At 42.5% G+C, this 24539-nt stretch overlaps 1 protein-coding gene across 1 annotated transcript in view; it reads right to left on the bottom strand.

The window, feature by feature from the left end:
- The window catches only part of LOC106745088 (neuroligin-4, Y-linked-like), a 244673-nt gene that overhangs the window by 15805 nt on the left and 204329 nt on the right, over positions 1-24539 (bottom strand). The gene's annotated exons all lie outside the window — the stretch shown is intronic.

Genomic DNA, 24539 nt, shown 5'->3' with positions numbered 1-24539 from the left:
TAGCAACAGGTTCGTCTATTTTTTATTCTTCAGTTTATGTATTAATAAATCGGTGAAACGTTATTTCTCAAATTTTCCGGTTGTACACGGAGAAAATATTGTAGTAAAAATTACTCAAAAATTTGATAATACTGGACGATATCGGAATTATGACTAAAATTATGATGTGTAATATTGTGATACAATCGTAAGTAATATATTTCATATGTGTACATCACTGAAGATTACAACACACATAATAATTTCAATCATAACTCAGGTACGGTTCAGCATTATAAAATTTTGTGTAATAATTTTTACTAAAATATTTTTTTCTCCGTGCAGGATACAGACATGAACACGAATATGCATGTGGATGGTAAAATAGAATTTTTGTCGGAATCTGTTTCTTATTAGTCGGACTCGAATTTTGTAAACAAATAGATCAGAGAGCGAGCGCAAGTCTCTTCTGGCTCTGGCGATGGTTGCAATTTGTCGCTATAATGTTCGCTGCAAAGAGAACTGGCGCATCAGGTCACGGGAAGACTTACGAGCATGCAGCCGCGCGAACTGCTAAGAAGGGCAAGCTTCCAATTAGGGAAGCGAGGAGCCAAGTTTGCCTCAAAAACTACGAATTAGTGCTCCCAAGGCACAACGGAAGAGTCGAGTCTAGGTTTTTGTTAATGCAAATTAAGGGCGAGCGCACGCGCAAAGATTTGTTTGGAAATGTTTGCAGTGTAAACCTGTCGAGCGAGTTGCAGCTGCACGCCACCTTTTAACACGTTTAATTTCGTGTCGCTAGACATCGAACCAACTCGTAAACTCGGTTTTATATTGGTATTAATTTTAGGGTCACCACGGTCAGCCCCGAAATTCCCTTGTTTCCGTGATTAATTACTGGGAAACAGCCTATTACGATTATTTAACATAGAATAATTTTAACAATCACGAAATAAATAATAATCGTAACAAGCGTGAAATACAAAAGTGTAACGCGTAAAGTAATATTAGGTCATCCGAATATTCCCGAGTCCATAAATTTGAAAATCTAGACGTATAAAGGGCGTTTGAAAGGGCGGAATTCTCAGTTTTCATCGGGATTCTAAGTATCCTTCAATGCCGGAAGATTGAAGAGGTCCCTTTTTTCTCAAAATCCACACGCTGGAATTGATCCAAAAATAAATAGACTACTCCATCCATCGGCCGAGTCCGATGAAAAATTAGACCGATAAAAATGCCATGTGGAAGAGAGAAACATAGGAAGCGATAACGAACAGGGTTGGAAGGACAAAGAAAATTCAATTTACCATGCGGTGGAAGACTGCTGTTCCAAGGGCGGAGCCACTTTTGGAGGTTTCAACGTCGATTCTACGCGCGCGCACCCAGTTACACAGTTCCGCAGTTTCGCGAGCTCGGTTAACGGCGGATCCGACAATAATTTCAGCGCGAGTTGCACAAGTACCTAACGCGCAATTTACAGTCATTATCGACGAAATATCCGACGGAACGATGACCTCGTTATTGCGAATTCTGAGAAGAACCTGCGCAATTGATGCACGCTCGCGCTCGCACGGCCGCGCGGACCATGAATATCGCCGAACCGTGTAAACTCGGTTTTAAACGTGTTTTTGCGGCCAACTGTATCTCGCGTTTCACAGTTACGGCGCAACAATGGGTCAAAGGGACACAAATTAGATTGCTTCGATCTCGTCCCTATATTCACGCATGATTTACGCATGTGCGGTATTGTGCATCTGTGCGTGGGTAGCGCGCGTTCGTGCGTACACGCGTGTTTGCGCCTGGGTGTGTGTACGTGGGTGTGCATAATGCGGACTCTTGAATGGGATAGTCGTAACAAAGAGATTGTATTGAACTGACGCAGTGATATCTGATCATCGATACTGTTGATAATGCTAAGAAACTCGATGTTCCCGAGTACATATGTATATTACGGGTAATCATAAGTATTCAAGAGTTTCCAAATGAAACGCAGGAGAAAGACTATATACAATCAAAAGCATTTTGTGTTGAAATTTTAAATTTGTATTTTGTGTGTTAATTTTTTGTGTTAAATTTTTAACATACTTGTGTTATATATTGCATATATTGCATATATTGCATTTATGACACAATATTTATGTTATTTTTCAACATATTTTCAATAGATTCAATGTATTGAATTAACACTTTAAATTTATATGAACCGTTGGGGACCGATGTGAAATGTATTAAATTTAACATGAAATTTTCGACAGTGAGATACATAATAAAATCAAATGAATTAGAGTTTGAACACAAATATAATATAGTAATATGAAATTAAAAATATAACGTAAAAGTACTTGTGAAAGTTTTATGCTCTAAGAAAACATTGTTTAGAATACAAAATACGGATAAGAATAAGAGTTCTATGAATACTTGTGATTATCTATGAGTATCCTTAAAATCTGTAAGTAAAAATCCGCGTCGAAGGAAGATGAAATGCGAGATAACACGAAGCGACAAGGTCTATAAATTTGACTGTAACGATACAAATGCGACGAGCTCCGCGGCTAATACCACATTAAGAACCCGATATGTGGAGCGGAGGTGCACGCTGTGAGGATCTCGAAATTGCCGATGTCAGGCGGAAGGGCGAGATCGATGCGCGAAATTCGAAATGATTCCTGCAGGGAGCTTTACACGACGACGCGAATAATAAAGGGATGTTATGAGCGAAAGCCGCTTAACCCGAGCCGTTCTTCACAACACTCATGAATTTTTCAACGATTAGCCGGCGAAGGGAGCATCCTAGCGTTTAATTCGGTCGCTTTTATTAAATTCGTGAGACGGGAGAGCGGAGTGTCCGAACTTACTGCGTTAATTAAAGAAGACCGCCCGCGGGCGGGCGAGAGTCTGTCTTCCGCGCGCGGAAGAACGGGAATATTGCGCAACATCTGAAATGCGATTTTACGGTAGGAAAAATACGGCCGCGCGCGAAAGTGGAAACTGTCGAATCGTGTCGGGCACGGCAGACGGCTGGCATAAAGTCTTTTTAATATCTCTCCGTGTCATCCTTTCGCTGCCAACTCCGCAACTTATGAACTTCGACGACACGCGCGCTTTTAAAAGCGGGACGCAAAATGCATGGAAGTTTTTAGCGACGGCGAACTTATGACGCAAGACGCGCGGAATTTCGCAAGCTTGGAAATCCCGAAAACCCGCTCATTTCTCGACAGGATCGCCCGCAGATGGATTTACAGGGGATCCTCGCGTGAATATTCGCTCGTGATGGAAGCGCCTCGCTGAGACGTCCTTTTCTCCCACTTATGCCTCGCAAAGAACTTCGCCCATTTTGAGACAAACGCGTACTTACATCTATTGTATATCGTTTTACAGATAATAATAGAAATATCAAGAATTAAGTAATTTTAGACCCTCAAAGGTGAAAGCAGTTGTCTTTTTAAAGAAGTCGCCTTACTCTTCATCTATAATTTAACGTACGACTTATCTCTGTATGCGGATGGCCTAAATATGTCAAGTAGGCAAAGTCCTTTCCGACTGAAGGTGCATCGCTCAAAAATATTGTACAAAAAACATCGTGAAATGATGCGCAAATAAGGGCGCGACAGCGATGATGAAGATGAGACCGGGGAGCTACCGCCCGGTGAAACATATCTCGGCGGATGTGCGGAGGAAAATGGCGACAGACACGTGTTGGCGTTTACGCCGCAACTTATCTGCTGCCACGGGCTTCTCTTTTTATCCTCATCGTAGTCGCGCGGCTCGATGCTGGTATCTCAAATGCAGGGGAGATCCCGCAGAATCGCGCGCAAACGGGAACGCCTTTGGAGGGCTAAGAAATATTCCTGGGAGGGCAAATCGCTCGATGCGATGAAAAATTGACTTCCAAGACGTTCCGCAACGTCCTCCCTCCCTTCCTTCGTTCTGTCACTCTTCCTCCCCCCTCCCTTGTATCTTATTATACTCTCTATATCCTATTCACGTGCGCGTTCTCTCTCTCACTCTCTCTCCTATCACTATCTTTTATACTTTCTTTTTCTCTCTTTCTCTTTCGAGTTTCCACTTGTCCTCTCTTGCTTTACTCTTGTTTTCTTTTGATCTCCCGTTATTACTCCTTGTCATTTTTCTGTTTCTTGTTCCTCCGTTCTGTTTCCGTTATTTTTTATTGCCTGTCATCCTCGCTAGCGCTCTCTTCTTTTCGTATTTTCGCCAGTCTCCTCGCCGGTCCACCGTTATTATTCTATTCATTTTCAGAAGTTTCTACTCTTTTCCGCTGTTCTTTGCTTCTCTCTCATTACCACAGCTCTTGGTATTGTTAGATTCACCATGACTCCGCGAAGATGAACGGAATGAAATAAACTCTACGTGGTTGTATTTTGTTAAATCTTAAACGACGGTGCGCGGCTCGCTAAAGTGTCACGAACCGTAATCTACGTGTGTTACAAGGATAGCTTGAGGGAGGTTGAGAAGGGGTGAAAAGTACTTACGAAGACGATCACGAAGGGTGAGGTCCCTTGGTTGAATAAGCCGGCGGGATGTTTGACGCGGGGATGAAAAAAGGAGATCACAAGGGTGGACGGGAAATTCAAGAAAAATGATCCTGAAAATATGGAGCAATTTACAGGCGGGTACCTGCTTCTCCCGATATGCTTTCATCGCCATCATCACCGCGAAAACGTGTCGCCATGCTCAGATCGATCAAAGCCGCTGCCACGATCTCTTTATGCCCTGGAATATATAGGACGCACTACCTATTCTGGTTGGGATCGCGATGATTTCATTATTTGTTTGGCTTCTGATCAATATCGATACGCGATATATTGTGACTCCGACGATTCCTTTGTAATTTTTGCTATTGACGACGTTGTTTCTAGAATCTCTGAAGACATCTTCGGTGAAATTCTTTAAAAAGGAAGGAGACGATATTTTTCCTTGAAGGATATTTTTAAAGAAATCCACGTACGTTTTGTTTAAAGAAGTTATCATGCATTCGAAAGAATTTGAAATCGGTGAAACAGACGCGAAAAATACAAGGTCAATAATATGCTAGCGTAAGTGCGAGATATGCGGCGTGTCGATCGTGCCGTGACAAATTTATAGTCCGTGTTGATTTTTCCACGTTTCCGCCATAAATCCTTGCCAGATTCGAAGAGATCCGGAGAGAAGCGATCGTGGAACGACATCTTGCATTTTCAATTGATCCCGCGTTGCAATCCCGAATATCCGGCAATCTCGATCGATAGATCCCAATCTCCGTGTAAGCTGGAACCTAAGATGAAAGCTCGTCGTTCCTTTCGTAGCCTCTACGGTTGAAAAAACTAACCTGGGGTCAAGTGAGTGCATTCGGGACACGCCAGCGATATTCAGCGTGAAATTTTTCAGCACGATTTACGGCAAGTGACAGGAATTTATGCGTATGTGTGGACGCGTGTGTGCACGTGCGAAGCTCGTCGCGTTGGTGGGGTCTAGAGCTGGGGCTGTAAAAAATCCATGGATCGAGATATGGAGAGATCAATGTGCGCTTGCTTTTACCTTCTTCCTAGGTTCCTTTGCACGTCACATCTATTTTTGTTCCTTTCGTGCCTATTGATTATTCGAGGAAACCTTTCTATTCGACGCAAGTTAAATTTACGAAGATCAAGACATTGTTCGAATGAACGTTTCACTGAATACGTCCTAAAGATTGACGATGAAAAGGCGGAGTGCTTAAAATTTTAAAATGCATCGATATAATTCCAATTTACGTAATTTTGAGAGTATACCAAGTAAAAATATATCCACAAATTTTGCATTTGAATTCAACGGAAAATATAACAATTTTTACGTGAAAAACAATTTCAGAGCATAAACAGAAGCGTTGCTTTATTAAAAACTGGTTTGAAACTCTATATTTTCGGTAAGAGCGAGAAAGGGAGGAAGGAAAAGAGATAATTTATATTTTCGATGTTATTCCTATCATGTTCGTGTATATTTATGACTGATTATAGATTGTAACCAAATATATCACGGGAATAAATCATCTCGAAATTTCGTGAAAATCTAACAGCGTGGAATGATAAACCCGCGGCGTGTGTGGTAATAATTTCGGATTGGGTTACAAGGTTCATTTATCGCGCGTCGATATCTTGCGGCACCCGCAATCTTTCGTCACATTTCAAGCGTGACGCTTTTTACGATACTTCTCGCGTGACGCTTCGTTTCTCGACGACATTTATCGTTTATCATGCGTGGCCGATCATTTCATTCGCGATAACGATTGTGCGAACCCTCGAGAGTGGGTATTTCTTTTTTCTCGTATCCGCCTGTTTATATTTGCTGACTGATTTTTCTTTATTTCCAACGACCAATTGATATCGCATTTATTACGGAGATTTGGGACAGTTTTGCATAAATTGGCTCTAAATATTTTTCAGGAACTTATTTTCAATTTAAATCCATTGCATTAAATTATTAATAAAATAATAGATTTAATTCTCTTATAATAATTATTATTATTAAATAATAATAATATAATAAATATAACGAATATAATAATTGATATTACTAAAACTTCTGCAATGGACGTACTATTTTATAGAATTAATCCTCTTAGTACAATTCAACTAAATACAGCAATTTTAATCGTTTCTAGAATTGAAATGCAATCATTGGCATATCTCATGCTATTTTAACTTTGGTACTATAATTTAGTATTTACGCTTTCCGCTCGGAGGCTAAAACCATGCATTATTTCCTACAAATGCCGTCACATCATTGAAATGTTAATTACTCTGTCAATTATTTGAAACAATAATGCGATAATATTTATCGTACAGATTGTTGAGAGTTTCTGTAAAACAGAATGATTTCAGCTGAACGGACTTGTGAATTTTTTTATCATTTGAAAATCCGAGAAATCATACTCTGACATTGCTAAATGTTTCCGAGGGAAAGAACGCCGCGTGAAGAAGAGTTTTCACGGTGAGACACGCTAATTATCGTCGAATGGGCAATTCCCTTGCGCCAATGGTAAGTGAGAATTCGTCTATTGACGCGCGGGTCCTCCCCGAGAGAGAGAGATTGCGGCATCGAAACTACCGCATTACACTATAAATGCTAATTTTTAGACTAATAGCATGATACTCATGTATATAAAACCATCTGCACACCATACGGATAACAAGCCACGTTGCTCCAATATCTCGACGCGGCGAGCATCGTGAACAAAAGGCGAACGAGGGAAGGAGGAAGAGAGAGAGCAGAGTAGAGAACGGTTTAATATTGAATCTTGGGTCAAGACCCACTTGACATACAGAATTGAGTAGTAAGTGCGTGCGCGTCAGACGCATGCATGCTCGAGCATAGTTAGTAGCATATACACAGTTAACAATACATGGTAGATTACACACTAAGCGCTATATAGGTAATAGACAATGATTATAGTAATGTACCAAGCGTAGATGTAAATAAGAACATGGAAGACGTAATAACACGGAAATATGAAAGAAAAGGAGGATTTTAATAAAAGCATAAAAATTAGAAGCCCTCTAGGTACGAAGAAAAATAAATGCGATGATAATAAAATAGATTTGGTGAATAATAGAGAATATAATTAAGATATAAAAACAGAAAGGAAGAAGAAAAAGAAATCGTGCAGGTGAGATTGGCTCTCGCGCGCTCTCCGATACGACACATCGCCAAAATCAGCTTAATATTCGCTTTCCCAAGTGTGGGAGGTAGTAAGAAAGAGAGTGACGAAGAATGTCTAGAGATGACGAGAGAGGGAGAGAGGGTTAACGGCCAGACAATATTCCAACAACGTTACTCGCGTTAATCAGGCCTCCGGCGATCGGGAGCTTATTAAAGAGATTTCCCGAAATCTCGCGGCAGGTGGTAACAAATTATCCCGGTAATACTTTAATGCCCGGCGCGGGAACTTGGAGCGAGTTGGAGTTCCCGCGGGAACCGTCCGCAAAGCCTGCAGCTCCTGCATTATGCGCCGTCCCTGTGCTTAACTATCGCAATATCGACGGACACGTCGCGCGAGTAACTTACGGCTATTCGTGCCACCTCGGTCGGCGCCAACTTCGTCTACCCTGGAAAAGGCAATATTAATACCGGATGTAATCTCCGGCTGCATTCAGAGGACCTCGAGCGTACTCGGTCATTACCGGACTTCCTGCGTTTTGGTTCGCATTATACAAGAGTGTCCTAGAAAAAGATGTCTGAATTCTGAATCAATACCGGCGTTTTCGCCGAACCGCTATGCGAATGGAGAATGGGTCGAGGTTCGCGAGATAATCGCACGAAAATTACTGTAACTGGACAATTTTTTCGCGATTTTTTCGCGATTTTTTTCACCACCTTCCATCGGGTCAATCAACGCCGGGGTGAGCGGGGTTATTGTTTAGCTTCGTTACACGCCAACATCGACGATGTGTGCCATTCAATTCTGTCGGAGATGCGGCTGACAGCGCTAATGGAATTTCGCGGCAGAGCGTGTCGCATTTGTCAGTGAGTTTCGTAACGACTAAATTATGAAGAATAGCACGCGTCCCGCGGCGGTGATCTCAAGTTTCGCGGCCGGGCGGCCGCGCGCGCGATTGGCGGCGGGCATTGTCTCAGGAGCGCTCGAAAATTCACGACGCCATTAATTTCGCGAAAGCGGCATTCATTAACCTGTCAGTGGCAGGGCGCGCGTTGTCCTTTCGATCAATCGTTATTGAAGACATGGATGACTATGTCAACAGGGCTGATCCGCTGTCGGGTAAAAGTGGGAAACGAACGCCAACGGCGATCCCCGGCATCGATGTCTCTTAAACGAATTACTTTTTTTCAGCCGAAGACCCGTTCTCGTTTTCCTTTTAATACGTTCAAGACATGGATCGGCCTCATCGTGTGCAAATTGGATGCTTATGCTCGCCGTATAGATATCCTCGGCGCTTGAAATTTATAAATGAATGCAACGTCGCGTCGAGAAAAGGCTCCGTAATAGTCGGGGGTGGGAGGGAGGCTGCGCTTTAATAATATGCCAATAAGTATATGCGCTTTTAAAGTAACGAAAGGATATTGTGAAATAAAAAAATACGATTTACATTAAAGGAACTTTGGTTTCGGATATCTGTTACCAAGTTGTTATTCGCGAGTTTGAATATCTGAACATCCGGGCAATACTCGTGACTTCGGGTATCCCGGAATCAATATTTTTTTGCACCAGTATAGAAAACCCCGCTTTATGCCGACAACTACGGAGAAGGCGACACTAACGACGACTAATTCGCGATCTTTCATTATATACCTGATATTTTGTAAAAGGTAGGAGATTGATTGGTTACCGTCGCTCTTCTAACGCGTTGGCTCGCGCGGAAAAGCCATTACGAACTTGTCTTCTGACGCCGGGCGCACAATACTCGACGGCACAAAGCGACCGCAAAAATGCGCAACGATCGTGGCGGCTGTCATTATTTTCGCGCGACGGCGCCGCAATCCTTTTGGCGTCATCGGTGCTGATGCAGGCGCGCCGCAACAACCGCTAAGCTCCTGGCCGCGAGCGCATTAATTCTTAACGCCAAATTGGCATTGCATTAGCGGCACTCTGTCACGGTAATACCGTGATTAAGTGCTACACACCGGCGAATGCCGGTGCCATTCGTTCGTCTCGACAACGTGGCACTGCATTCGCACTATGACGTCAAAAAGTAATGGAGCGGTCCGTGTAACCTGGATTCATCACTTCCCTGTCGCGTCCTTGCGCGGCGACGCGCGTTTACCGATGTCGATTAAATAGCTATGGATTCATCCATTTTCGCCAGGCTGATTCGCGACTCCAAGACGAAGTTTCGCAAGAATTGATAGAACCAGCCGGGCCGAGATTTTCCATCGCGAGTAACAAGTGAGATCTCGAATTTATAACAAAGGAGAATCGAGACGCGATGCCATCTTTCCTGATCGCGACTCTTTCGTAGGGGAGACCGAGGCAGGTTTGGTTACTTTTCAGAATTCGATGTTTAATTTCAGATAATTAATTGTTGTTATTGACTAAATAACGATAATAGCGATAACCTCCCTCTATATTATAAACTGCGAATGGTCCTGTAATTTGTATAATTTTGTCTTGTTATAACCAAAATACAAACACAGAGCATCTATGCGAACGTACCCCAGTACTGGGGTAGATCCGAAAGCAGCCTCAGGGCAGGTTAGCATTATGTATATGTAATAAATATGGTGGACGTTGAAAAATACGTATATGTTCAAAGCTTCAAAGCTTCAAATTTAATAATAACGTAACATACATTCAAAGTAGAAATACATACTAGTATAATAATCACATGAGAAGGCACATTTTCGACTATTATGAGATTGATTTGAAAATCTTTTCCTGATAAAATACTTATGAAATATATTGTATATTAGAAAAAGACTTCTCAATTCAAGCTTACAATACAATACAATAGAATACAAATAGAATATTGAAAGTAGTCAATGAAATTATTCAGTACTTGTCAAAGTATAACTTCCAAGGTTAGTCTAATATAAACAATTTCATTTATTCAATTTTCAAGATTAGTAACAATTCTACTATTCATTATATCAGTTATCAATCAATTAATTAAACTATCAATTAGTCGCCTGTGCATTTGGTATTAGTATTTTAAAGCAATACAGACAACTGTAAAGATTACTCATTGGATTTAGTTTCTGTATCGGTGTGCAATAGATAATAGGTTAGAAAACATATTTCCGATTGCATTTCCAGTTTACATGTGCGAAATCCAGCCGACGTATTTGTGCAGAGCGTCGCACTTAACGGTCATAATTGTCAAACGTGGCCCATCTTTACTTCAATTGTAATAATTTTATTGATGAACGTTACTTTTATTACACAAAATAGTATATTACACAGAGAGCTACGGAGAAAACTTCATTTTAACTAATTACACGTCACTTAGGTTTATCCAGTCACAATGGAGAATATTAAGAGGAAATTTCGAGGTGCTCGGAAATTTACTCCGCTACTTTCAAATCACATTTTTCTTTTTGTTAAAGTAGTTGTAGCGCAAAATGAGTTTTTTAAAGAATTCGTTGAAACTTGTACTATATCTCAGATTTAAATATAACCTAATTTTTAGCGCAATTATAAGTAAATTGACCATCAAGAAACTAAGATATTCGCAGCTAAAGATTATTTTTAACTTTTATTTTTAACTTCCTTTAAGCTACTTTAAAGATTTTAATGAAAAATTACTGCGATATTAAGGATTAATATAGAAACGTTATATAAAACTTTCGGAATTATGTTTATAACCATTTTGACTATTTTGGTTTAAAAACATAGCACAGCGTAAAATTCATAACTTGTAATAATACTCGAAATACATATACATATGCGCATATTTGAACATTTATATACCTCTTTCTATTATCCGTGCATCTCTAGATTAGATTAACTAAAGCATTAAAATGGTATTAATTAAAAAAATAAAAAATAATATTTTCATACTTGTGATATTGTATATATAAATTTACTCAATTCCGTTTCCAATTAACATTTATTATTTAGGTAGTGAAATAAATATATAGAAACGTAATTTCGCTTAATAAATAGTAAATTTATGAGTGATCCTCTTAATGTGCCACTGGAAATACGGGAATACAACTACCTCACCTGTAATATTTTACCTGCCTCTCATTCGAATCTATCCCGGTCTTCTCTGTTATATAATCATTCGCTTATCTTACCGAGCTAGATTCATTTTACACGTGCGAAAGCTGCAATAAATAGCCTCATGCTAATTCGGTACCCGGCGAAAATTGCATTTGCCATTGACGTTTCGCGGATAATCTCGATAATCTTGCCTATCACCAAAGCGAGCGGATACACGGACACGTATACGCATGTACACCCGAGCTTGCGGAAACCTTGTGCGCAAATACATGACCACACAGAATATCCGACAACATTTTGGACACTGCGACGTTTTTCGTAACAAATTCGTTTTACATCACCTCTCGTCTAATTTTAGCGAATGCGATTGAAAATTAGCAATAATTAGCCGACATTGGTCATTCGACTAATCGGGCCGGTCGGAGGTAGCCGAAATGGTATCGAAAGATCTCTCAACTCCCCGCGGAAATGAGAAATTTTCACTGAATTGGCTCTCGTCGCTCGACACGCTCGCGCCAATCGTCGGCTGGGCGTCAATTGAATCGTCTTCGTGTTGGGCAAAGTAGCCGGTGGAAGTTACGTCTGCCCACGTACGAGTTAATTTATGCTCGTTCCACGTCCCGGCTACGCATGTAGACGGCGTACAGAGTCGGGGCGTGCATTACATAAACACGAAACACGCCGCAGGGACAGGCGCCGGCACGTTCTGTCGCAAATGGAAGCGTGCTCATCAGCCTCGCTATATAACCGGCCATCGATGCTTCCGGTCCCGACTGTTTTAATCTCCGTGTCCGTACCGGGCCGCGACAGTTATTCGCCAACACTCGTGTCAAATTGCTTGACGTAGCGACCCGCGAATTCTGGCCGCGGGGAATCCTACGGGAGCCATGCATCGTTTAGTAATGCGGCGTTTCGTCAGATACACGGATACACGGCGTACTACACAGTGCGGAGAATGGTTACGTTCAATTTTATAAACTTCGGCCAGTGTAACGCGAGCACGCTCCGTCCCGATATACCATTTCCGCAGATGCATTTCGCGTTTTAATATTAATTTCATCACCTCCTCTCTGTGGTCCGATCCCTAATATATAGAATGGGCCGGTACATATGTGCGCTGACGTGGCGCATATTACACGTGTGTATTTACATCTCCGATTTAGCGTAAATGTAAATGGTGACGGCTGAGGGATTGTCAGATTCATGGATCCATAAATCATTAAATCCACATAATCCGCGCTACGGCGTGTACCCCGCTTTCATACTAATTTAATTAATCTCCATGAGGTCTAAAACGCGGATCATAGTAGCGACCTATCCGTGTCAAAGCGGCACTGAATAACAGTGGCAAAACATATTGTGGCGATGTGCTCGGCTAATTGGACTTTTTATTGAAGTACGTTTCGTTCCGAATCAGTCGACGAGCGAAATTTCCTTCGAGAGAGCATGCGTCAAAAATGATCGCTTTACTTTTTACATATGTCATATTAAACGTATTTTTTTAACACGCTTTATAATTCTGCGCTTGAATTTTTCACAAATGTCGCCTAAGGGTTGAAAGCATGTTGAGAAACATGACATTTGTGAAAAAATGAGAGAATCAAACGTGGTTGTAAAAATGGTTATAACGAGCATCGAATGTCACGAAACGTCTGTTTTGAAATATTTTTTTCACATATCTCACATTGTTTCAAAGATACTCAATCATAATCAATTTTATCGAATGTTCTTCCTGGGACTGTTTCAATCCCTAAAAGTGCGAGAAAGCGCATGTATAAAAATACGCGTCTTTTATTTTTAACTACTCCACACATATCCAAGGTTTATCAAAATCGATGAGGCACACTTCTATATATTTTCTAGCTAGCTCGTTCCATCTTCTACTAATAACATCGATGACAGTTCTGAAACGTCGTGCATATATGCAACAGCAAAGGTGCTTTTATCGCACAACGCTATGATGTAAGTACACGGCTGAGTCGGCGAAGCAGTCACGTGTTCGGTTTCGAGATTTGTTCGGGCGTGTTAAAGGAATTGATATTGGGTTGCACAAGGAAACTTTTAACCAATATCGATGACGCAATCGGGCGAAATAGATTCAAGTGTGGCGGAGTAATCACTCGATAAAATTATTGACTCGTGATTTTTAATCAATCTTCGCTCATACATCGCCCATGCTCAGCCTGCGATCTCCTGAAATCGAATGAACCGGCCAAGCCGGATCGCATCCGATATGATTCTGAATTATCATCAGTATTAACGATATATCTTGCACATACGATTAAGGGTGGTTTAATTATATCGAAAATGCTTCATCAACCACGGCTGTTCGCAAACATTGTACAAATGATATTTCAGCAAAAGGCCCCGGGATTTTATCTGCTATTTCGGATTTCGCCAACTATGCATTTTTCCTCTTCCTCGCGCGCTCTCTCTCTCTCTCTCTCTCTTTCTTCTGATCGGAAAATTTAAATAACTGTAATAATTCATTGAGCGCCTTAATTTTGCTGACTCATAAAAGATTATCCATTAAATAGCGAATCGAACGGGTCGATTGTACGCTGATTAATCACTGAACCGTAAAAAACCACATTTCTTTCAGCCACCTTTGAAATGAAGCTCCATAGAGAAGATGCAGTTTTCATTACATGCTAAGTAATTAATTGGCACTTCTTCATTTGCATAACTGTCACAAAGGCTACAGTTTGATCGATGTACTCTCGCGCGTTAATTGATCGATGGCCCTGTTCAAATTCTCGAACTCCCCGTGCACACCGGGATGCTATAAATTAAAAATTTGAACGCATCCGAAATTTTACGATAATACTTGCAGTTTAACAGAAACACGCCTCTTTATACATATATATATATATATATATATGTTTCTAGTTGAAATAATCTTTAACGAAAATATGAAATACACATAAAAATGTGTATTCATTGAAAAAGTTTCGTGCGGGATATTGCGCGCTTGAACATGAAAATGTGCGACTCGCGTGTAAAACGAAGAGAATGAATATACGAAAAGTTACTCGACATTTCAGTTGCCCGAGATTGTAAACTTCCATTACGCCGTGAAAAAAATTGTTATTGTCGCGCTTTGATTTCCTCGGCGTAGAAGTAAACGGAGTGTAACGATGAAAGTTGGTCGTTTGCCGTGATTACTCGGACGATCAGATACGAGACGGGGACACATTATACCGCAGAAGTCTCATAGGAACTTTTAACTCGGTCCGAGGGTAGTAAATTCCTTGTTAAACAGTTACGATTGCGACAAAACGCCGGATGATCGATACCGCAATGTGGCCGGAAGCGGGATATAATGACGGCAAAAATGGGAGCAACAAGAAACACATGGCCGCGTCTTTGCATTCGGTTTCGGAGCAGCTGCTGGTCTCGTTGGGAAACTGCAGCAACGACTCGCGCTGCGAGAACTTAAGGGCCAAGTTACTCGAACTCCAACTCGATACGCCCTACAATTCCCGTGTCCTTTCCACCCCCTCAACGCTCTGAAATACGGGCGGAACTGCCAGATACGAAGACACAGAGAAAGAGAGAGCGAGGGGGAGAGAGAGTTTATCCTTATATTTTTATATACGAAAGTTGTCGCGGTCGTAAGCACCGTCAATGTTGCATCAAGCGCGCTCATCGGGGGGCGACGAAATAAAGAGCGTCTGGCTGGTCGAAAAGTGCTGTTTCATTCGAGAACTGGAAAGCATATTTCTTAACTCTCGCTCTTACACAGCGCTTCTTCGCTGCAGGAACTTTAAGAGCGTATTTTTGACAAACTTCCCGCAAAAGTTATATTATTGGAATCAGCTGTGTGTGTGTGTGTGTGTGTGTGTGTATATATATATATATATATGAAGTAATCGAAGGGATCTTGGATGGAAGCTCCGGAAGCGAAATTCCCGTCTTGTTTTGCGCGAAACGGGAAGAGTAACTGAAGTATGAACCGTAATACGGAGAGCGCGTCCTCGGAAAACGGTATCGGGATCCGCCCCTCCCTCCAAGATAATTCCGCGGCATTACAATTTGGCAGCTTCATCGAGTTGTTCCGTGTGCTGTTCCCCGATCGTCGAGTACCTGTCGTAATATGCCGGAATTCCCACGTGCATTAGTCTCGTCCCCGTTAAGAGGATGTGTGTATACCACGGGGGTAGCAAGGAGGGTGAGAAGGTGACAAGAGGGTGGTGGCACGAGTTTGCCAAGTCCGCCCGAACTGTTTTGGCAGCACTCCGGCACTTAAGACGAAGGGAATAAGGGAGAGGAAGGGCGGGAGAAATAGGGGGGGGGGGTTGCGAGAGAGCCCGGTTGGCAGCTGCATGTGCGATTCTGTACAGCGAGCCGAGGACAGCGATGCCTTGGATGAGGCATGACCCTTTTTGGCCGGCGATATTCTGAATTCCGTCTGCGGGTAATAATTTTTGAGCCACTCGAGCAACGACGTGATGCTCGCGCGAATGCGATGTGGATAAATATGAATCCGCTTCAGCTCGCGATGTAACATCAGCGATGTGAAATCAGCGAGGACCGTTGTCGGGGGTTTTCGTTGCGCGACGCAGCTGGCTGTGCGTCAATAGACTTGTCGAACTAAGAAGATCACGTACATATATAATATAATATAAACATAAATTAGAAAAATATATAAAATTTCACATATGAATACAATGCAGATGATATAAAAATATAAAACAAAACGAATAACGAGATGTAAATGCACAGGACAAGGCCATAATTATTACCACCTTGAATATTTCTGAAAAAACGAAATGTTTTATTAACGACTAGCTGAAGAAACGAACATTCACAAAAGGGGTTTGAAGCGATGATCATTGGTATCAATGTGATTTATGTTGAATAAATTTGTCTTCTATTTTTACATTTCGAAGATATTTAAGGTAATATTAATTATTGCCTCAACCTCTGTGTAAATAATAAACATAAACATATAAATATACAAACGAGTGCAATCAGAGGGCGCGGCGCAGAACCAATTCGGGGTCGTCATGAGGTGAAGAGGAGTAAAGGATGCATGTGTAACGGGCGCATCAGTGCGCGGAGCGCATGTCGACAGACGCGCGTAGTAATTCACAAATGCACGTATGCATGGTCTAAGTAATGCCACGTGACGATTTATGTCCTACACGCGATATCCTGTAATTGGCTCGCGCATATAGATTCGCGTGCGCGCGCAAAATTGACATGGCAAAACTGCTTCGCGAGTCCTGTCGGTACTATATCGTTTGCCACGCTGGGATCTAGCGCATTACCACATTACTACATATATCTTACTCGTATTTATGACTACGTGCTCAGAACACGCATAGTCCCCCGTGTTTTTGACGCGTACGCTTTCCCGCGTATTAACAGTCTTGATATTTCAGACTTTCAAATCAAGCTCGAATATTCCAAGTCAAATGATTCGAAGCTTTGAACTCCGTCATCAAATGTCGAATTATGCCGAAGTTTTCAAGCTTCGTATATGTCGAATAGCACATTGAGAGAAAATATAGTGATTTTCGGGAACAACAATATTCTTTTTTTATTTTAACCATAAAAATAGTAATAGCAACATGCGCATAAGGTTATTATTACCGACACTATAATAACGCTTACTAGAAAAATAGTTCTCTTAACTATTTTTGTCGTTGAAAATAAAAAAAGGATATCGTCCCGAAAAATAACTATATTTTTCTCTCAGTGTACCACCTCTAGTTCCAAATTGTCGAGCGCGTTCGCGCAAACTTCTTGATTCTTCGATTCTCCACACCCCTTTGGGTGGGATTTATTAGCTTCTTTACCCTATTACTCTCACCTATAGACACGGAGCGGCGAAACTTTCGGCGGATCCTTTCCCCGCACTTTGTAGCCGCGACCATTACGTAAATTCCAAAAGAAATCTTACATGGATACGTAGGGCGTGCGCGGTATACGCCCGGACGGTCGATGGCGGTACGCCAGGAAGGCGCTGAAACTTTTACAAGAACGAACATTGTCGCCTACGAGCGCGCATAAGAAAGTCGGAAAAGAGCGGCGGCGGTACCGGTGAAGTTCGCCGGTCCCCGCCGGTATGGTTTACAGCATCGCGGGATTGGCGTTCACCGAACTTTTCCCCTCTAACCTCGCACGCACATATGGTTCTCGCGATCTGAGACAAGACGAATTTCCATCTTCTCTCCGTCGCGTCGGTGAAGCTTGCGGCCGCCACCGACGTCGTATTATACGTCACGAGAATATTTCCGCGGAACGGACGGATGGTGTAATGGAAAAAAAAAGGAGAGAGAGGAGCTCGTAAAGTGATGAATAACGTAGGTGTCGAACTGCCGTCGTATAACTTTAAGTTCTTTGACGTGTAATATAATAATAACCACAGAGGCGCGATAGACCGGAGGAAGTTGCGAAAGCCGGAGCGCTAAAATAGTTTCACGCTTTTCATCGCGCGAAGCTTTTCTCATAGCGATAATATCAGAAGATTTTCACGGATGCTTTATCCTTTTTCATTCGGCGCTTTGTCTCTACTTCTCTCTCTCTCTCTCTCTCTCTCTCTCTCTTGATACGAATCGAATTTACGGGCGGCCAATAACAGCGACGCGATTTCATTATGCTGACTTTGCGCGGATCGATATTGTTTCGCCACTAGCAGAAGGTTAAAACACAAAAGTATCCTACACGACGGATACGTAATTTCCGATGAAATTTTAATGGTTATTTGTCGAGTGAAACAATGCGCTCGCGTTCACGCGCGCGCGTTTGTAAACATTATTTAATTCATCGCCGGAATGATTAATCTCCCGGCAGCGGCGTGCACGACCGGTGGGAAATGAGAACGCGTAAATTAATATTCCTCTTTAATTAAAACGCATGCGACTTAGCCTGTCGAGACTGAGTTTAATGTTAGTACAATATAACCGCGGTGAAAGAAGAATCCGAATATGTGAAGTTACGAAACTACTGCGTGGGTAACTATGTGCACGCAAAACTTGCTACTTTCAGCGATGCGAAAGTGTTTACAATGACGAATGAATATGCGAGCGTTCACCCGGAGGATTAACTTCAACATTAAGACGCCGCTGCGGAATCCTTCGTCTCGACGCTTCTCGCGTTGCGATTTCCAAATTTCACACTCGAAAAATCTTCGATAATCGCCGTACGAACGTCGTCATTTATGTTATGCCCCCTACATTGGAACTTTTTATTATCGCACTATTTTTAGTCTTTCACATAAAAGCTATTAGAAGAGAAGGTGATATTAGCGCTAATTCCAATACGCGATAGTCGGCATTTACAATAACGCATTTTTACTTTCCAATATTTCGAAACGTCTTCAAGGTATATTTTAGCATTTAATAATACATGCTCCCTCATTGCTCTCACACTTGGGCTATCACACGAATATGTATATATTTTAATGTTTTGTTTGTTACTTAACATGTTGTTTCGTTCTATGCATTTCGAGTTATGCAAAATTAAACAATAGAATTGCATTTTGATAAGGTAGCCTCCCGCTAAAATAGATTTCACACAGCTTCTATTTCGAGGATTCTAAAATCGAAGTAGTTATTCGATAATGTTATAATATAATTAATGCTACCTGTATAATTTTCAGTCTTATGCGTTATATATAAAGCTGAAAATCCTGTGACGTCTTGAAAATGGTGCAATATACATGACGCTGACGCTGTCGGATCGGATACTCGTTCAATTGAGTCACATCATCGTTCCATTAGTTCACTTCGCAGACTATCGTTGATAATGATACTCGATTAATGTTTAATTTGCTAAGCTGACGTGATATTCATTAAATGAATACAGAAAGTCAATAGAGCCGATCTTGAAGATATTTATTGCGCGAGACAACTGAAAGAAGAATAGGATCGCGAATTCGGCGACGTCACCTTCAATATTTTGTAATAAATTACGAACTTTCCTCCATCGGGCTCTCTCTTTCTCTCTTTCCCTCTCACACTCTCTCTTTCTCTTTCAGCCCGGCCCAGCTAATCTTGGTAAGAGCAAAGTCGCGAGGCTTCGAAAGTTCGACGGACGAGCTTGCTGTTTAGTGCTTTATACTTCGGCGATAGTCTCAGAACGCCACTGCCTTCAAGCCCTTCCAGGTTTCATCCCGCCTTTAATCCTGGGATAAGAAGGAGAGGGGCGAAGGAGACTCCCCAAAAGAAAAGCGCCCAAAGGAAAGCAACCTCCGAGTAGCTTGTTCGTCGGAGGAGCCGAGGGCTGACTTCCGTCCCGTTGGATTCATTGAAATAGTTGAATTAGGTGCAAAGCACTCGCGAGAAAGACAGAGAGACAGAGAGAGAGAGAGAACATGGAGAACAGTTCAGAATGTATAAGTCGAATTACATCAATTTGCTTGGCGAATCCACTTCTTCATTGTCTAAATTACGTTTCGCCGTGGAGGTAACGAGATCTATTAGCAGATCGGTTTTCTAGAACGATATCCCATCATGAAATATTTCGTCCGTCACACACACACATATACGTATCTTTTTGGGCTGTATCTCACCTCCGACGCAAGTTTATCGTTGATCCGCTGTTGGCTTTGCGACATTGGCACGAATCGATATTGGAACGAGTGTGATCGATCAGCGGCAATGCGTCGCCTTATAACTCGCATGCGGAAAGCCGGTCAGCCTCGCCTTGTAATCTTCGCGTAATCTATTTAAGCGCGTTATTTCATGTCGCCGCATCTCGCTAACCCGTTACGAGCTCTACGTGTTGGGTTTCTATACAGGGTGTTATACGGAGGTTCGCATCCGGCTTCAGGAACACGCGAACAAAAGCTCGAGCGAGCGGCCGCTTAATCACTTTTTCGATTTTAATCGCCAGTCACTTCGAAAGCGAGGAAAGTATCGCGTACTCGAAAACGCGATTCACAACTCTAATATTCTTCGTAATTTTTTAAAAGAGATTTTCCGATGACGCACGCGCTCGTATTGAATTTTTCATCGTATAAAGGCAACGGTGAAAGAAAACGGCAGAAAATTGCGCGTCCGGAGGGCGTGTTATTTTTAATAAAATATCCCACCATATTCAAGACCGAACGCGTGTCGCAAGATTATGTAAGTTTGCCGGACGTTATCTTATGGAACACATAGTAGGTGTTTATACCGAGCGTTATGAGAACGTGACGGCGTCTACCCGTGTCAAATGTCACCGTTCATCACGTACAGGATATAAACCCTCGGCGCAGCGCTCGTCGTGGCTTTACGAGCTCTCAGCGCGCCAGCGACAAAAAAAGGGAGGAAAAAAAGAAGGAAATACGGAGGGATCTGATTTAATTACGAACAATGGCGGCCGTAACAACCCGCGCGAGCGGAGCTGTGCGTCAGCGGAGCTTGCGCGATAGATCGTTCGGGAATGCCTCGAGCAGCAAGCTCCGCTGTCATGATACGTGCGATTGTTCTAATTTCAGGGTTTTCCGCGTTGCCCAGCTTTTTTTGCCATTTTTAATTAAAGACTCGTCGCGCGATGCGTCCGGTTGGTTTAATTGAAGGCTCGTTACGGGCGTTTCTACAATAAGACATTCTTGGATCAAGCGGCGTTCATTGTAGCGCTCACTTCGCCGTCCCGTTCTGTAATTTACTTATCTTGGGCGCCGGGATTCAATACCCAGAAATGGAGACACCGAAAGTTTCAGATCACAATCTGCATTTTGAAGACTCGAAATTCGAAACTAATTGGATTTTATTATTAGCGAGCGATTCTATTTCATATTATGAGAATATAGAGGATGTACTTGGAAGAGGAAAAAGATATCGGAGAAATAGGCAATGTACTTTGAAGTAAAGTAACGAAGAAATAAGCGACGTATTCTTTGAAGTAAAGTAAAGAAGAAGGGATCTTAGGGCTTCCGTATGGGATTTCTGATATTGAAAAGTTCGGGACAATAGGTGCAGCGTGGAAAATCCGACGGTACGATCCGTCTAATGATAAATCCAATCATCAGAGCAGTTCCCGAAGAATACCACGTGCAAAGTGAATTACAGCATAAATAAGTTGAGGGTGACGTCTCCTGGGGATCGGGCGGCGTAATCGATACTAAGGTAAAGTACATTTATATCAAGGTTAAGGAACAGCTACACGGTAGGTTGAAGGGTAGACCCTGGGGGGGGGGGGGAAAAACTATTGCGAAGTAGATAGCGAGCGCTGCGGTAAGAGAGGGTAAGCGAACAAAAGCGGAATGCCGGGACGTAAAACAACGACCACTCGAACCGTCGATTGCTGTTTTCGCTTCGACCGGAAGCCCCGCCCGTTTCATCCCCGAGTTGCCGGAAATCGAAGATTAAACCGAATCGAAGGAACAAAAGATTATTGAATTTCTCCGCTGTGCTACGTAAAATTCGAAACAGACTCGCCCGACAATGTTCGACGCTTCTGCAATTGCGCACGAACATTCCTGCTGATCGCCTCGACGTAACGTTGTGGGACTACCGCGCACATCAAACGGATACTTGCAACCAGATTCAGATAGGGGGATTAGTTGCAGGGAAAGAAAGAAATAGACCACTTGCATGCAGACTTCTCCAAGAGCGTCTGCTTTCAATTCCGGAAAACCTGAAATGTTATCACTTATTTCACACGCGGTGTAACAAACAGAATTGAATGATGATTTGATAAATAAATTTAATAAGTAATTTAATAAATAAATGAAATGATAATATTACATCAAGAATATTATAAAATTAAATTAACTATAATGTTTTAAGCGAATTACAATATTATTTAGTGGAAAACATAGAATTAAATAATAGGATTAAACTGATGACACAAACGTTGCATGCATAAATTTATACGTGAACATTATTTGAAAATTGCCGTTTTACAATAAGATCGGCAGTGTTCGATGAGAATGCCATTTTATCACGCGATGAGATTGATTCACGAGAGCATGAGGGATAAGAAAATTATAACTCCTGAGGCCACGATATTTATTTAAGGGGATAAATCTGAATCTTAAATGCGCACGCTTTCGTTCGTGTTGTAACCACGTTAGATATAATATATCGATATCTTTAGCGGGAATTTTGTTTCCTCGCGAGCGGCCTACCAGCCTTCAGGAGGCCTTCACTCAGACCAGATAAGAGAAGGGGAAGAGCGCAAAAAATTAATCACAGGGAGGGTGAGGATCCACCCTTTTCCTCCATTTTCACGGCACATTTTTCTCGGATCACGCGTGGGCATCCCAGAGAATCGACTCGAATCGACTCGAGTCGGCTCGAGCAACGTGGAATGTGGGCTATTGGTTCGGCGCGATTTTTCACCAGACTTCCCGGTGAAAAATGGCGAACACCTTCCGCCATGTCTCTCGCGGCGGCAATCCCGATGAAAATTTCTTCCCAAGTCGGGTCCAATTCTTTCACGATCTCGGAGTTACGGCTCGAATATGCACCGTGACAATTGAGTGTTGATTATCGGCGACTAATTTCCGCGGGAGAACAGTCAGTTAAATTATTTCGGAAGACAGAAAAAGAAAGATTAGCCCAGCCAATTGCGCGATGAATAATTCATCGCTCGATTAACGGTACGGTTTTAAATATCGGGCCGGTCGAAAAGTTCAACTCGATTTTCAATGAGTGACGTCACATGCGTATGACACAGACGACATCGCCGATAATGCCGCGCTGTCAAAACGTTGATGCAGGGTCGCAGACAACGATTGGCGATTGGCTGATGAATAATTTGTTACCATTGGCCGTGCGACAGAGGTGAGCCTGACTGAAAAATCGAGCCGAACTTTTTGACCGTTTGCATCAATAATCATTCGCTTAAGAGCTCGCGCGACGAATGTAGAAATTATACCCGCTCGCAGGAAAAACACATTACGCTCTACTTCTGCGTCAATTACCATTTCAATTCAATAACCAGCCTGGACGATTTTCAGCCACGAGCCAACCCTTTCGGCCTTTCGCGCGCGCGCATGTTGATACGTGTAACGAACTGCGCAAATGCGTTTGGCCAGGTTAAAAGTAATTAATGTCGGCGTTCGATTTTTCGTACACGCGCGCGCGTAAATGGTTAGCTTGCGGAATAAACCGCGGCGCTCTTTTTCTTTTTTTTTTTTCAGGTCAAAGAGAGCTCATCTCGCGCCATCTACGACGTGCTCGAGCACGGCCCTCAAAATAAAAATGACCACGCGGAAAGTCTCCTCGCCTCGGACAGCTACACACGAGTGGCAAACCGTGTTCCTGGCACGACACTTCATCTGCCGCTCTTTCTTCCCTCACGTACGAAACGATGAAAGCTCGCCCGGGATCTGACCCGCTCTAATTCGAGCTAACTCGGCACTGCCAGCGCTTTCTTCATGCGCACGGCCAAGTGAAGACGAATCGAATGCCGAGTGGCTGCACTTGAGATGAGAAGCGAGCGCAGGTCTCGATATTTGCTCAGAAATTGAAGAGTACTTTCGTTCTTCGTCAGGCTATCTGCATTCGCTCTTTCCCTCTCTCTCTCTCTCTCTTTCTTTTTTTCGACGCCGCTAATTTCATTCCGACAACGAACGAACGAAGAATTAACGCGTTTTGCTTAACCCTCGGCCGTCCAGAATGGTCGTCCGGAATGAGCGGCCCGAATGGGCGCCTAGAATGAGTTATAGATCGTTGCGGCTCTCTCTCTCTCTCTCGAAGTGTTCAATGCCTATAAATTTTTTATTGAGGTAATTCAATAATCGACTGGTCATTTCTCTCTTCATTTTCGCCTTTGGCTTTCCGTTACGATCGCGTTGTGAGAAATGCGCGCGAAGTGACTGCGGAAACTCAAAGGCCCGCTCGGAGATCCTCGAGATTCCGTGTAGATTTCAGACTCTGGAAGGTTATCCATGTCTTTATTGTATTATCGGGATGTTATTTGCCGTTTAATTTCGTTGCTCTGCAGAAGTATCGAGGAATTAAGTTTC

This window comes from Dinoponera quadriceps, unplaced genomic scaffold (genome assembly GCF_001313825.1).
Source record: "Dinoponera quadriceps isolate SergipeBrazil2010 unplaced genomic scaffold, ASM131382v1 scaffold717, whole genome shotgun sequence".
Lineage (NCBI taxonomy): Eukaryota > Metazoa > Arthropoda > Insecta > Hymenoptera > Formicidae > Dinoponera > Dinoponera quadriceps.
Note: the sequence above shows the minus strand (reverse complement) of the source record. Positions and strands in the feature narration are given on the sequence as shown.